General features: G+C 41.8%; 1 protein-coding gene across 2 annotated transcripts in view; it reads left to right on the top strand.

Moving 5' to 3' along the window:
- Positions 1-12155, top strand: part of SNCAIP (synuclein alpha interacting protein) — a 103062-nt gene that overhangs the window by 51992 nt on the left and 38915 nt on the right. The window lies entirely within an intron of this gene.

Genomic DNA, 12155 nt, shown 5'->3' on the forward strand with positions numbered 1-12155 from the left:
AAACCCGAGAAATCATTGGTGACAAGACGTAATAATGTAGGCGCCAAGGAAAAAATGTTGGATACATTTACTACCCATATGGCCACGACCAGTTTGAGGGATGATGTTTTGCCAGAGTCTGAAACTGTATCAAGGATGCTACATGATAGAATCTACTCTAAAGCATACTGTAATAGTTAAGATTAAAGCAGAGTTTTTGAGTTTAATAGTGTAAACTAAATGAAGAATCATGGCATATAGATGAGAACCAGCTGGAGACCTTCCCCCTGCCCCCCCGACAAAAAGTACAGTCAATGTTGTTTTTCACTCTGTAAATGAGATTAATCCCCTTTTGTTTTTCTCTTCCTGATGGAGGAGAAATGAATTGGTGAGAGGAGCGTTTTTGTTGAGCTATGAAAAGTTTATTGTGCTTTATTGAGCTACTTCTTCTACCAGAGTCATTAAAGGCCAGGTCATCACAGCCCTATGCCACTGCCCTTGGCAATAAAGGGAAGCAAAGCTCTTGTTACCGTACTTGCTTGCCATGTTACTGCCCGCACAGGGCACAGCAGTGATTGCACATACAGTATTACCTTTTGCATACAGAGTCAAGGAAGAAGTCGAAAGGGAGAGGACTCCTGATTCACCCCTCTCAATTTGCCCTATCTCATTCTTCCTCAATCTTCCCCCTGTCCTCCCCCATCCTCCGCCGTCTTCCCCTCCATATTCCCCCTATCCTCCCCCATTACACCCTTCCATCCTTGCCCTGCCTCGCCCCATCCCTCTTCTTCTCTCTTCTTCCTACCTTCTTGCTCCTTCTTCCCCCCTTCCTCATCCCTTTCTTCCTCCCTTCTTCCCCTTTTGTCCCCCTCCTTCCCCTTCTTCCCCTCTCCTTCCCTCCTTATCTGTTCTTACCCCCATTCTCCCCACTCTTTCCACATTCTCCCATTCTCACCCATTTTTTTCCATCGTTCTTCCCCTCGTTCTTCCCTTATTCCTCCTCCCTCCTTCCCTTCTCCTTCCATCTTTCTTCCCCACTTCTTCCCCCTTCTACTCCTCATTTTTCCCTGCCATTTTTCTTACCATTCATCCCCTCATTCCTCCCCACACTCCTCCCACCATTCTTCCCCCATTCCTCCTCCCGTTCTTCTTCCCTCATTCTCCCTACCATTCTCCCTGCTATTCTCCCCACTGTTTTCCTGCCTGTTCTACCTACCATTCCTCCCCACCATTCTTCATCCCCATTCTCCCCAGTGTTCACTCCACCATTCTTTCCCCCTATTTTCCCCAGAGCTTACCTTTTCTTCCTCCACGTTCTTACCTCCCCAGTCTTTCCCACCATTCTTCCCCATGAGTCTTTCCCCTGTTTTTTCCCCTGTTTTCCCCCAAGACTTTTGCAGTATTCTTCCTACCATTCTTCTAGACCCTTTTTCTTCCCATTCTTCTCACCATTCTCCTCCCCACCATTCACTGCCCCTCCCTGTCACCCCCCTCATTCCCCACCCAGTACCCCCCTCATCTCTTCAGTGTCCCCCTCCCTCCCCATTTTCTCCCTACCGCCATTTCCCTCTCTCTCTCTACCTATCAGTATTAGCAGCTGATCATGTAGTGGCAGGGCATTATCTTGTCTTGTTATAAAAAGGGTTAAAGACACTCATTCACTCAGCTGCTCCAAGGGCAAGGTGAACCAGAGGAGTGCAAGAATAGCCCCTAAGGCATACTGTACTGGGTGGTCTGTTCATGAGGACTGCTCAGCCACAGTGGCAACATCAATATCTGTTTTCAGGAAGAAGAGTATATTCTTTAAAAAATGCAGATGGTAGCCTTAAAGTAAAATGCAGACCAATAGGAAGGATGAAGCACTGATCATGAGTTCTTCCTCAAGACCATGGGATATTGACAACTTATTGTTTAGCTCTGTTGTTTCATGGTTTCTTTTGCAGTTGGACATTTTTCAATGACGATTTTAATTACATCTGCACTCTTCTGTTGCCTTGAAAAGGGGTTGACAGAAGCAAGTACAGGCATTGCTGGAAGACAGTAGTAGCACTGGGGAGTCTGCCAGTGGAAATCAATTCACAGCTTTGTTTAAAAGTCTTGAGTCAAAAAATAGGTCTTTAGAACTGATAATAGTATTGGCAAACTGGAAACAGTACCAAATTCCATTTTTCTCTCTACTTATCACTTATGATTTTTGGTGAACTGGATATAGTGCTAAAATCTATTTTATTTTTAGTCTGCTTAATCACTGAGTAAACATATAGTGCTGAACAGGAATATATCGCTTTATATCCCTATACAGACTTCAATATCTGAAGTATCTTGAAATACCAACAAAGCCGCACCAGACAACGTTGTGTAAGGCCCCATCTGTTGGTTTTTCATAGTTGCTTTTGATGCAGTCTCTCACCTTCTTCCTGTTGCAGACCATTAAAAAAATGTTCTTCAAGTTATTGTTGCTATGTGCTATTTTTGATGAAGATAGATTATGTCATGAATCTTTAGTATGCATGACATTCCTGCTCCTTTATGTCTGTATTTCATTGGCAATTTAAGTAATTACACACAGAAAAACTCAGAGGTTTTACAAAGAGCTGATCCATCTTTCTACCTCATACTGACTCCTGCTCAGTTAGAGGTTGCATTTCTTCTTTAAAACAGAGAAGAGTGTGAAAGTAGAACTATCCAAGAATTATTTTTTGAAAGAACTAAAAGTTACGCATAAGTTAACCATAGGATTAGGTATGTCAGGACCCTAATAATCTAAAAAACAATTCTCTGACAGCTTTGTCTCAGAAAAATATTTGGTTCGCTAAGACAGTTAAGACAAAAGTATAGAGAAAATAAGATTCAACTTTATACTTAAAAATACATATAAGTATGCAGACAACCATTTTTGCCAACAAGATTGTTCGAACAGATTTAAACCAGACAGCTCCTCTTTGTAGAATTACATTTTTTTAATTATATGGCTGATATTATGGAAGTTTTACTATTCATTGTTTGCAGATGACTTTAGTAAATAGCCCTGTAAATCCCATTTTCTTTCCCCATTTCATGTAAACATTGAATAATGTGTTAGTAACATGTGAAAGTGTTTGGTTACATTGTTTAAAAATTACTCTAAGCACTTTTAATCCTAGGCAAACATACTAGTGTTTACCAGTCAGTGTGCTTTCTCAACCATTTCACTTAGACCTTTCAACAGATTATTTTTTTTTTTAACTATTTCTGCCTGCCTGTAACTTTTGCTCAAATTACTTGTTCTTTTGGACAAGAAGAGATTAGAAAGTCTAAGAAGGATTTCCCTACGTATGGTTTTTCCTCCCTGAATTCCCACTCTAACCTCCCTTTATTGGACAGCACTGGCCAGTGATCTGTACCGGTGGGAAGGTCCTGTGGTTCCTTCCTCACCCTCACTGCATGAAAGTCATACAGTCAGTACAGTCTCATTCCTGACTCCTCTGCGCTCTTGCTTGGGTTTAGTGAATTCTGACTCTAATTCCAAGGGATCCTTGGAGCCAAAGCATGTGTGTCAGTACCCCCAGAATACAAGGTAAAAGATATATGGGATTGGAGAAAAGGTGTAGGGCTAATCCTGGTTTATCCACAATAAAGAGTGATTAAGGGTAATTGTTTTCTCTACCATCGTGCTTCAAGAGAATGACCTTTGTAGCTAGCATAATAACTACTAAGATGGGCATTGTTCTTCTTCAAAGATAGAAAATTAAAGAACGTAGTTTAAAAATGGATCTAGCTAACTAATTTTTTCTGAAATGAAGTGTTAGTGAGCCTGCCCATTGATTTCTGGTATTGTCTAATGTAGAATGATGATCTGAAACATAAATCAGTCCTTTATGCTTTTGTTATTAAGCATGAAATTGGTTGCTTTCTCTCTGGGCAGATTTTCTAAGGCCAGTTGAGCAAACGGTTCAAGACATCTATGTTCCACAAGCTTCACTGAGCCATATTATTGTTGAAGTATATTCTGTCAGCTGGGATGACTTTTGGTTGTCATTAACTGTATGTCTCAAATGAGGACAATATCCTACTCTAGATCTTTATTCACAGGTTGATGAAAGCAAGTTCATCTTTAATCTCCAGCAGTTACCCTTCTGCACTGCTTTGTTCATTCCCAAAGTAACTGTCATTCACAAAATTATTCAGAAGATTAGTTTCCTATATGAGAAAAATAAATAAATCACTGAATACAAAATTGCATGAGATATCTGTCTCAAGCTCTTGGTAGTTTTTTAACTATAAGAGAAATTAAAATAAAATTTTATTTGGAGACAGTGTTATATGGCATTAATTTCACAGAATCTGTTGTGCTCGAAATACCTCCCAGGTAAAAAACAATACAAAGTTGAGTGGATAATGCCTTGGTAGAATACTGAAGAGTTTTCTCATAAACAACAATAATTAGTATGCAGTGACACTTATAATAGCTGTATATAAGCTCTTTTCCTACCTCGTTTTCACATTTTCCCTCTTCCTGTTCTACACATTTTATACCAGAATGACCTCTTCTGATTTTTTTAGTAGAACTTTACTTGCTACCTCCCTTTTGCATTCCTAGATGAATCTGGACAAGAGTAAACCCAATCTATTAATTTTGAAATTTTCTTTGCCTGTTTTATATTCTCTACTTTAGAAATGACAGCTTTTGTAGTGTTCTTCCTCAAGCCAAGATAAGAAAAAATATTCATTCACTAAGGCTCATATTAATGTTTGAATTACCTGGAAAACATACATTGTTATTTAAAAAGATTAATTATTATTTACCCTGTTTACCCTTTCTTTCTTCTTTACAGTGGCTTCAAATTCCACTTAAATGGGAACAAAACCTCTCTGTTCTTATCTGTGCAGGGTTGTTCTTTAATTCAGGTTCTCATGCTATAAAGCTTACGTTAAAAAAATCCTAAAATGTACTCCTGGAAGTTATTAGTATATTAAAACTGTAAAACAGTGCCACCTTCAGTTAAAATTGTTAAATATTATTTCAGTGCTGTTAATAAAACAGTAAATAGACATTCAGAACTGATTTTGATTATAGGTCAATATGTAAGGGACATAGAATTATAGAATCATTTAGGTTGGAAAAGACCCTTAAGATCATTGAGTCCAACTGTTAACCTAACACTACAATTCCACCACTAAACCATATCCCTAAGCATCACATCTACACGTCTTTTAAATACCTGCAGGGATGGTGACTCAACCACTGCCCTGAACAGCCTGTTCCAATGATTGACAACCCTTCTGGTGAAGAAATTTTCCCTAATATCCAATCTAAACCTCCCCTGGTGCAACTTGAGGCCATTTCCTCTCATCCTCTCACTTGTTACTTGGGAGAAGAGACCAAAACCCACCTCACTACAACCTCCTTTCAGGAAGTTGTTGTGAGCTATAAGGTCTCCCCTCAGCCTCCTTTTCTCCAGCCTAAACAATCCCAGTTCCCCCAGCTGCTCCTCATAACACTTGTTCTCCAGACCCTTCACCAACTTCATTGCCCTTCTTTGGACTCACTCCAGCATCTCAATGTCTTTCTTGTAGTGAGGGGCCCAAAACTTAAGGCAGTGTTCGAGGTGTGGCTTCACCAATGCCAAGTACAGAGGGACAATCACTTGCCTTGTCCTGCTGGCCACACTATTTCTGATACAAGCCAGGATCCTGATGGCCACCTTGGCCACCTGGGCACACTGCTGGCTCATATTCAGCCAGCTGTCAACCAACACCCCCAGGTTCTTTTCCACCAGGCAGCTTTCTAGCCACTCTTCCCAAGCCTGTAGCGGTGCATGGGGTTGTTGTGCCCCAAGTGCAGGACCTGACACTTGGCCTTGTTGAATCTCATACTACTGGCCTTGACCCATCGATCTAGCCTGTCCAGATCCCTTTGCAGAGCATTCCTACCCTCCAGCAGATCAACACTCCCACCAAACTTGGTGTCATCTGCGAACTTACTGCAGGTGCACTTGATCGCCTCGTTCAGATCATTGATTAAGATATTGAAGAGAACTGGCCCCAATACTGAGCCCTGGGGGACACCACTTGTGACTGGCTGCCAACTGGATTTAACTTCAGTCATCGCAACTCTTTGAGCCCAGTCATCCAGCCAGTTTTTTGCCCAGTGAAGCGTATGCCCATCCAAGCCATGAGCAGTCAGTTTCTCCAGAAGGATGGTGTGGGAAATGGTGTCAAAGGCTTTACTAAAGTCTAGGTAGACAACATCCACAGCCTTTCCCTCATCCAGTAAGTGGGTCATCTTGCAGTAGAAGGAGATTAGGTTAATCAAGCAGGACCTGCCTTTCATAAACCCATGCTGACTGGGCCTGATCACCTGGTTGTCCTGTACGTGCAACTTGATGGCACTCAAGATGATCTGCTCCATAGCCTTCCCCGGCACCAAGGTCAGGCTGACAGGCCTGTAGTTTCCTGGATCCTTCTTCTGGCCCTTCTTGTCGATGAGCATCACATTTGCTAACCTCCAGTCAACTGGGACCTCCCTGGACATCCCTTCCTCCATCTTTTGGAGGCCCAATATTGCTGCCAGTGTTGGAGATAAATTGGTGTTAACAGCCACGAGGAATTTTCTAAAGATTTTCCTAGTGTAGACAACACCTCAGTTTCTGTGTACAGAGTCAGAAACACAGTGCTCTAAATGGACCTGGAATGAGTACAAGTCTTAATACATTCAAGAGTCTCTGCTGAAGTCATAGCACAAGGAAGAAGCTCAGGTATTTATTTTGTAGAATCATCATAGAATCATAGAATGGTTTGGGTTGGAATGGACCTTAAAGATCATCTAGTCCCAACCCCCTTGCCACAGGCAGGGACACCTTTCCACTAGACCTGGTTGCTCAAAGCCTCATCTAATCTGGGCTTAAACACTGCCAGGGAGGGGGCATCCACAACTTCTCTGGGCAACCTGTGCCAGTATCTCACCACACTCACGATAAAGAATTTCTTCCTAATATCCTATCTAAATGTACCCTCTTTCAGTTTAAAACCATTCCTCCTCGTCCTATCACCACATGCCCTTGTAAAAGGTCCCTCTCCTGCTTTCCTCTAAGCCCCCTTCAGGTACTGGAAGGCTGCTATGAGGTCTCCCCGGAGCCTTCTCTTCTCCAGGCTGAACAGCCCCAACTCTCTCACCCTGTCTTCATAGGAGAGGTTCTCCAGCCCTCTCATCATCTTCATGGTCCTCCTCTGGACTTGTTCCAACAGCTCCATGTCCTTCTTATGTTGGGGGCCCCACAGCTGAACGCAGTACTCCAGGTGGGGTCTCACAAGAGCGGAGTAAAGGGGCAGAATCACCTCCCTCGACCTGCTGGCCACGCTTCTTTTGATGCAGCCCAGGACATGGTTGGCTTTCTGGGCTGCAAGCGCACATTGCCGGCTCATGTTGAGCTTCTTGTCATCCATCACCCCCAAGTCCTTCTCCTCAGGGCTGCTCTCAATCCATTCTCCGCCCAGCCTGTATTTTTTTCTTGGGGTTGCCCCAACCCACCTGCAGGACGTCGCACTTGGCCTTGTTGAACTTCATGCTGTTCGCACAGGCCCAGCTCTCAAGCCTGTCAAGGTCCCTCTGGATGGCATCCCTTCCCTCCAGCATGTCTGCTGCACCACACAGCTTGGTGTTGTCGGCAAACTTGCTGAGGGCGCACTCAATCCCACTGTCCACGTCGCCGACAAAGATGTTAAACAGGACCGGTCCCAATACCGACCCCTGAGGAACGCTCAGAGGACAGTAAAACTTCAGAGGACAGTAAAACTCAAAAAGTTCAGTAAAACTGAAACATTCAGTAAAACTCAAAAAAATTCAGAGGACAGTAAAACTCCAAATGTTAAACTTTCTGCAAGCCCCCAAATGTTTACATAGTACATAAGCAATATGGTAAAATACTGCATTTAAAAAAATATTTAATACGTACGGGCAATTTTCAATGCTCATCCTAGGCTTCCTTAATGATGATGATGGAAAGTGGAATAAACTCCACAGTAAGTGAATTTTTAAAGCAAGGAGGAAGAGTTTCAGATAAAGGAAAATCATTTTAATGTGTTCATCCTTTGGTAGCAATGGAGTCAGCCTAACAAAGTTTGTTCTCATTTATAGAATCATTGAATGGTTTCATTTGGAAAGAACCTTCAAATATCATCTAGTCCAACTGCCCTGCCGTGAACAGGGACATCTTTCACTAGATCAGGTTGCTCAAAGCCCCATCCAGCTTGACATTTGAACACTTCCAGGGATGGGGCATCCACAGCCTCTGTGGGCAACCTGTTCCAGTGTCTCATCACCCTCATCGTAAGGGTGCAAGACCTTGCACTGTACCTTGTTGATCTTCATGGGATTTACATGGGCCCAGTCCTCAAGTCTGGTCAAGGTCACCCTGGATAGCATCTGTTCCCTCAAGCAAACCAACTGCACCAATCAATTTGGTGTCATCTGCAAATTTGCTGAGGGTGCGCTCAATCCCACTGTCTATGTCATTAATAAAGATATTGAACAGTACCCATCCCAATACAAACCCCCGAGGAACACCAGTCGTTACTAATCTCCATTTGGACATTGAGCTGTTGACTGCAACTCTTTGGTCATGGCCATCCAGCCAATTCCTTTTCCATCAAATAGTTCATCCATCAAACCTATCTCTCCAAATTAGAGGCAAGAATATTGTGGGGGACTATGTCAAAGGCCTTGCAGAAGCTGAGATCGATGACATCAGTAGCTGTTCCCAGACATGATTAGCCAGGCATGATTTTCCCTTGGGAAAGCCATATTGGCTGTCTCTACTCACCTCTGTCATCCATGAGCCTTCACATAGCTTCCAGGAGGATCTGTTCCATGATCTTACCAAGCTCAGAGGTGAGGCTGACTGGTCAGTAGCTCCCAAGGTCCTCCTCTACTCTTTTTAGAGGGTAAACAGTTGAAGCCAAATGGTAAAGAAGCTTCCTGTTGTGTTGTCAGCAAGGGTACCTTCCCAGTATTGTGTACTGGGAATTTCCAAGTACATGCTGACAAGGTCTTGAGGTAGAAGCCCCCAGTGTCTTGTCTCATTGTCAGTTCTGCACTTTCTTTCGATTCTTGCTACTACCTGCAGGCAGGCTGCGTTCTTTCAGGGTGGTTACATCTTCATCATAGCATAACTTAAGTCAGAAGGCACCTCTGAAGGCCATCTTGTCCACCTTCCTGTGCTCAGAGCAGTTCCAGTTACACCGGGTTGCTCAAGGACATATTCTCCAAATGAATGCAGCAATAAAGAACATTGCAATCAAGTTACTTTGGGGAAGTGTTATTAGGGAAGCAACCATAGTGCTCCCACTTCTTTGTCAGCAAGAAATAACTGTGATTGTCCCCTTGATGATTACTGGCCCCCAGTAGCTCTAGGATATCTATAAATAAATAAATAAGCCTACAGGCCTCTCTATTCACATTTTACATTTTCTCTTCCTCAAGAAGAGCATAGAGCAGAATATATGGTGAAGAACTACTTTTGCAAATCTGACCCTTGCAGGTTTTCATCAGATACCATTTTCTTTAGTGCCAAGAAAATGCTTTGGCACCTCAGGTTTATCAGGCAGCACAACACTTCTTTACTGATGTGAATGAAGTCTCCCCAGTTTTTGTGTTCCTCTCTCTTTTTACTTCAGCAACACAGCAACGGAATCATCCAAACCTCTCGTATTAATGAATAAAAATTAAATAAATAATTTTGACAACATAGTCGGAAAAAAAATTTTGTTGTCACCTTTTTATATTTGAGATACTGGTGCACAGCAGAGAGACAGTTTATCCAAGATTATACCAGAATTATTTGTCAGATTCTGAAATCAAGTTAGCTGCTCCACATTCTAGTCCCCTGCCTTAAACTCAGATCATCCTTTACTGTTGTTTGTAAAAGAATCAAACAGTATTTATTTGACCCAGACTTTTAATGGCCCCTGCCTGGGTTCATAAGTATGGAGAGATAAGCAAGGGACTTTTCCCCTGGAGCAGCTGTTGAAGACTACTCACATAACTCCTGCTGTGCTGTTGCTCTGAAGGACATAGGCAGCACTTGCTTCTGCTTCTTCAGGGAGCAAGCATCTGAAAACAGAATGGAAGAGATTCAAACCATGCCCTGGTCCACTCTGGCCTACGGTTTCAGTGTTGTGTAGGGGGAAACCATGCTGTAACTGCCTAAGCAATGATATAGCCTGTACAGCACCCAAGTAGAAAATAGCATGAAGAAGGATTGTGTCTACCGGTTTGACTTGGTTTCTTCCCTACAACTACATGGTTAAATGCTATATTCTAATCCTTTATTAAATGCAGTGTAAATTCATCATCCCAGTTAAGTGAATAAGTTGTTCATAAATCAGTAAAAGTATTGCTAACTGTTCCCGGTGTTCCAGTTTGTTTTCTGGAAAAAGTGTGTTTGTAAAGAGATGTTGGGTAGCAAAACAATGAAAAAATGGAAGTACCTTACTCCACTGTAACTGTAATGAAAGAAAAGAGAAATACATGACTTTACAATGATCCAAGACAGATTTGTAACAAAGGTCATTGCTTCTTCACAGTGTCCAATTTTACAACTTTATCATCAGAGTTTTATGTAAATGCGTGTTATAAAGGTTAGAAAGCGGAGAAAGCCAAGCAACAAAATAAATGTAAGCTTAAATAAAGTGACGACAAACAAAATGTTGATGCCTTTTCCTCTGTCTAGACCCCTGTGTTGAAAGCAGTGTTTTCATAAAACTCAGACAGAATTAATTTCCATACTGAGTTCTTAATAGTTCCTGTCAGAACAAAACAGCTGGGAAACATATGGTATCCATTTCCCTGTATCACTTGGAAAAAATTTCACATGTAAATAAAACCAACATAAAAGTGTAGGCCTTTGAACCTAGAATCTTATACAATACATAAATAAGTCAGTACAGTGCGTTCTTTGTATTGGCCCAAGTTACATGCCTTTTGATGATTATTATTATTTTTATTTCTTCTTCAGAAATATATTCTTAAGCGCTTCCAAAAGTATTAAGGTAATTTTCAGATATCCATAACTACTAAGCTATACTAATCTTTCACTTCAGACATTAATGTTGCACTGTAAGTGTATATATCTGTTTCCTTAGGAAGGTGTTCATGGCAAATTGTATGTTTTGACCACAAATTAGATCCCACTGATATGCAGTTAGCACGTGTAATAAATCTGCTTTGTTTAAACAATATTCTTGTCTTTCAGAATGCATTAACCCTTAGTGTACATTGAAAGGGGCATAGAAACTGCCTAAAGTCTTTAGTGGTTTTAGTGCTGTCCATCAACTGAAAATAACAAAACAAGGAAAACTCTTGCCAGATTTCCACTGGTTATGGAGATCATAAATACCACCAGCTGGGACTGTGTGAAAGAGTGCAAGTTCAGTAAGATGGGGTTCAAGTTCAATACATTTCAGGTGCCTTGAGCTCCCTTTCTTCTCTGCAAGTCACATTCACTGGTCAAACTCCATATCCTGCAGTAATGGTCTGGAAGGTCCAGAGCTCTGTGTCTCTGTGTGTATGTGCACACGCGCGCAGGATATATATAGAAGGGATGGAAAGTTTGAGAAGCCCAATATACAGAGAAGAAGTGGAAAAGGAAACATCATACCTGAATAAGTAGGTTTAATTTTCAGATCAAGAATGGCAAAATCATTCAGGTTGGCAGGGACCACTTGAGATCATTTAGTCCAACGGCCCTGCTCAAGCAGGGTCAGCAAGAGCAGGTTAAGCCCAGGACTGTGTCCACCTGGATTTTGAGTATCTCCACAGATAAAGACTCCACAATGTCTCTGGACAATCTGTGCTCATGTTTGACCAGCCTCATAGTAAAAAAGTGTTTTCTTATGTTCAGATGGAAATTCATGTGTATCACTTCATGCTCATAGCCTCTTGTCCTGTCAGTGAGCATCATGGAGAAGAGCCTCGCTCCCTCTTCTTCATTGCTTCCCATCACATAATTATACACAAGGATAAGATTCCTCCTGACCCTTCTCTACTCCAGGCTGAACAGTCCCAGCTCTCAGTCACTGTTCATATAAATTTCCAGTTCTTATATGAAAAATACATCTCCCAGAGATAACATGCCTTAAAAATTAAATTGTTGTTAAAACAAATCCACTAAAAAGTTTTGATTAACCCTTTTGTTGAC

Source organism: Nyctibius grandis, chromosome Z (genome assembly GCF_013368605.1).
Source record: "Nyctibius grandis isolate bNycGra1 chromosome Z, bNycGra1.pri, whole genome shotgun sequence".
NCBI classification, from domain to species: Eukaryota; Metazoa; Chordata; class Aves; order Nyctibiiformes; family Nyctibiidae; genus Nyctibius; species Nyctibius grandis.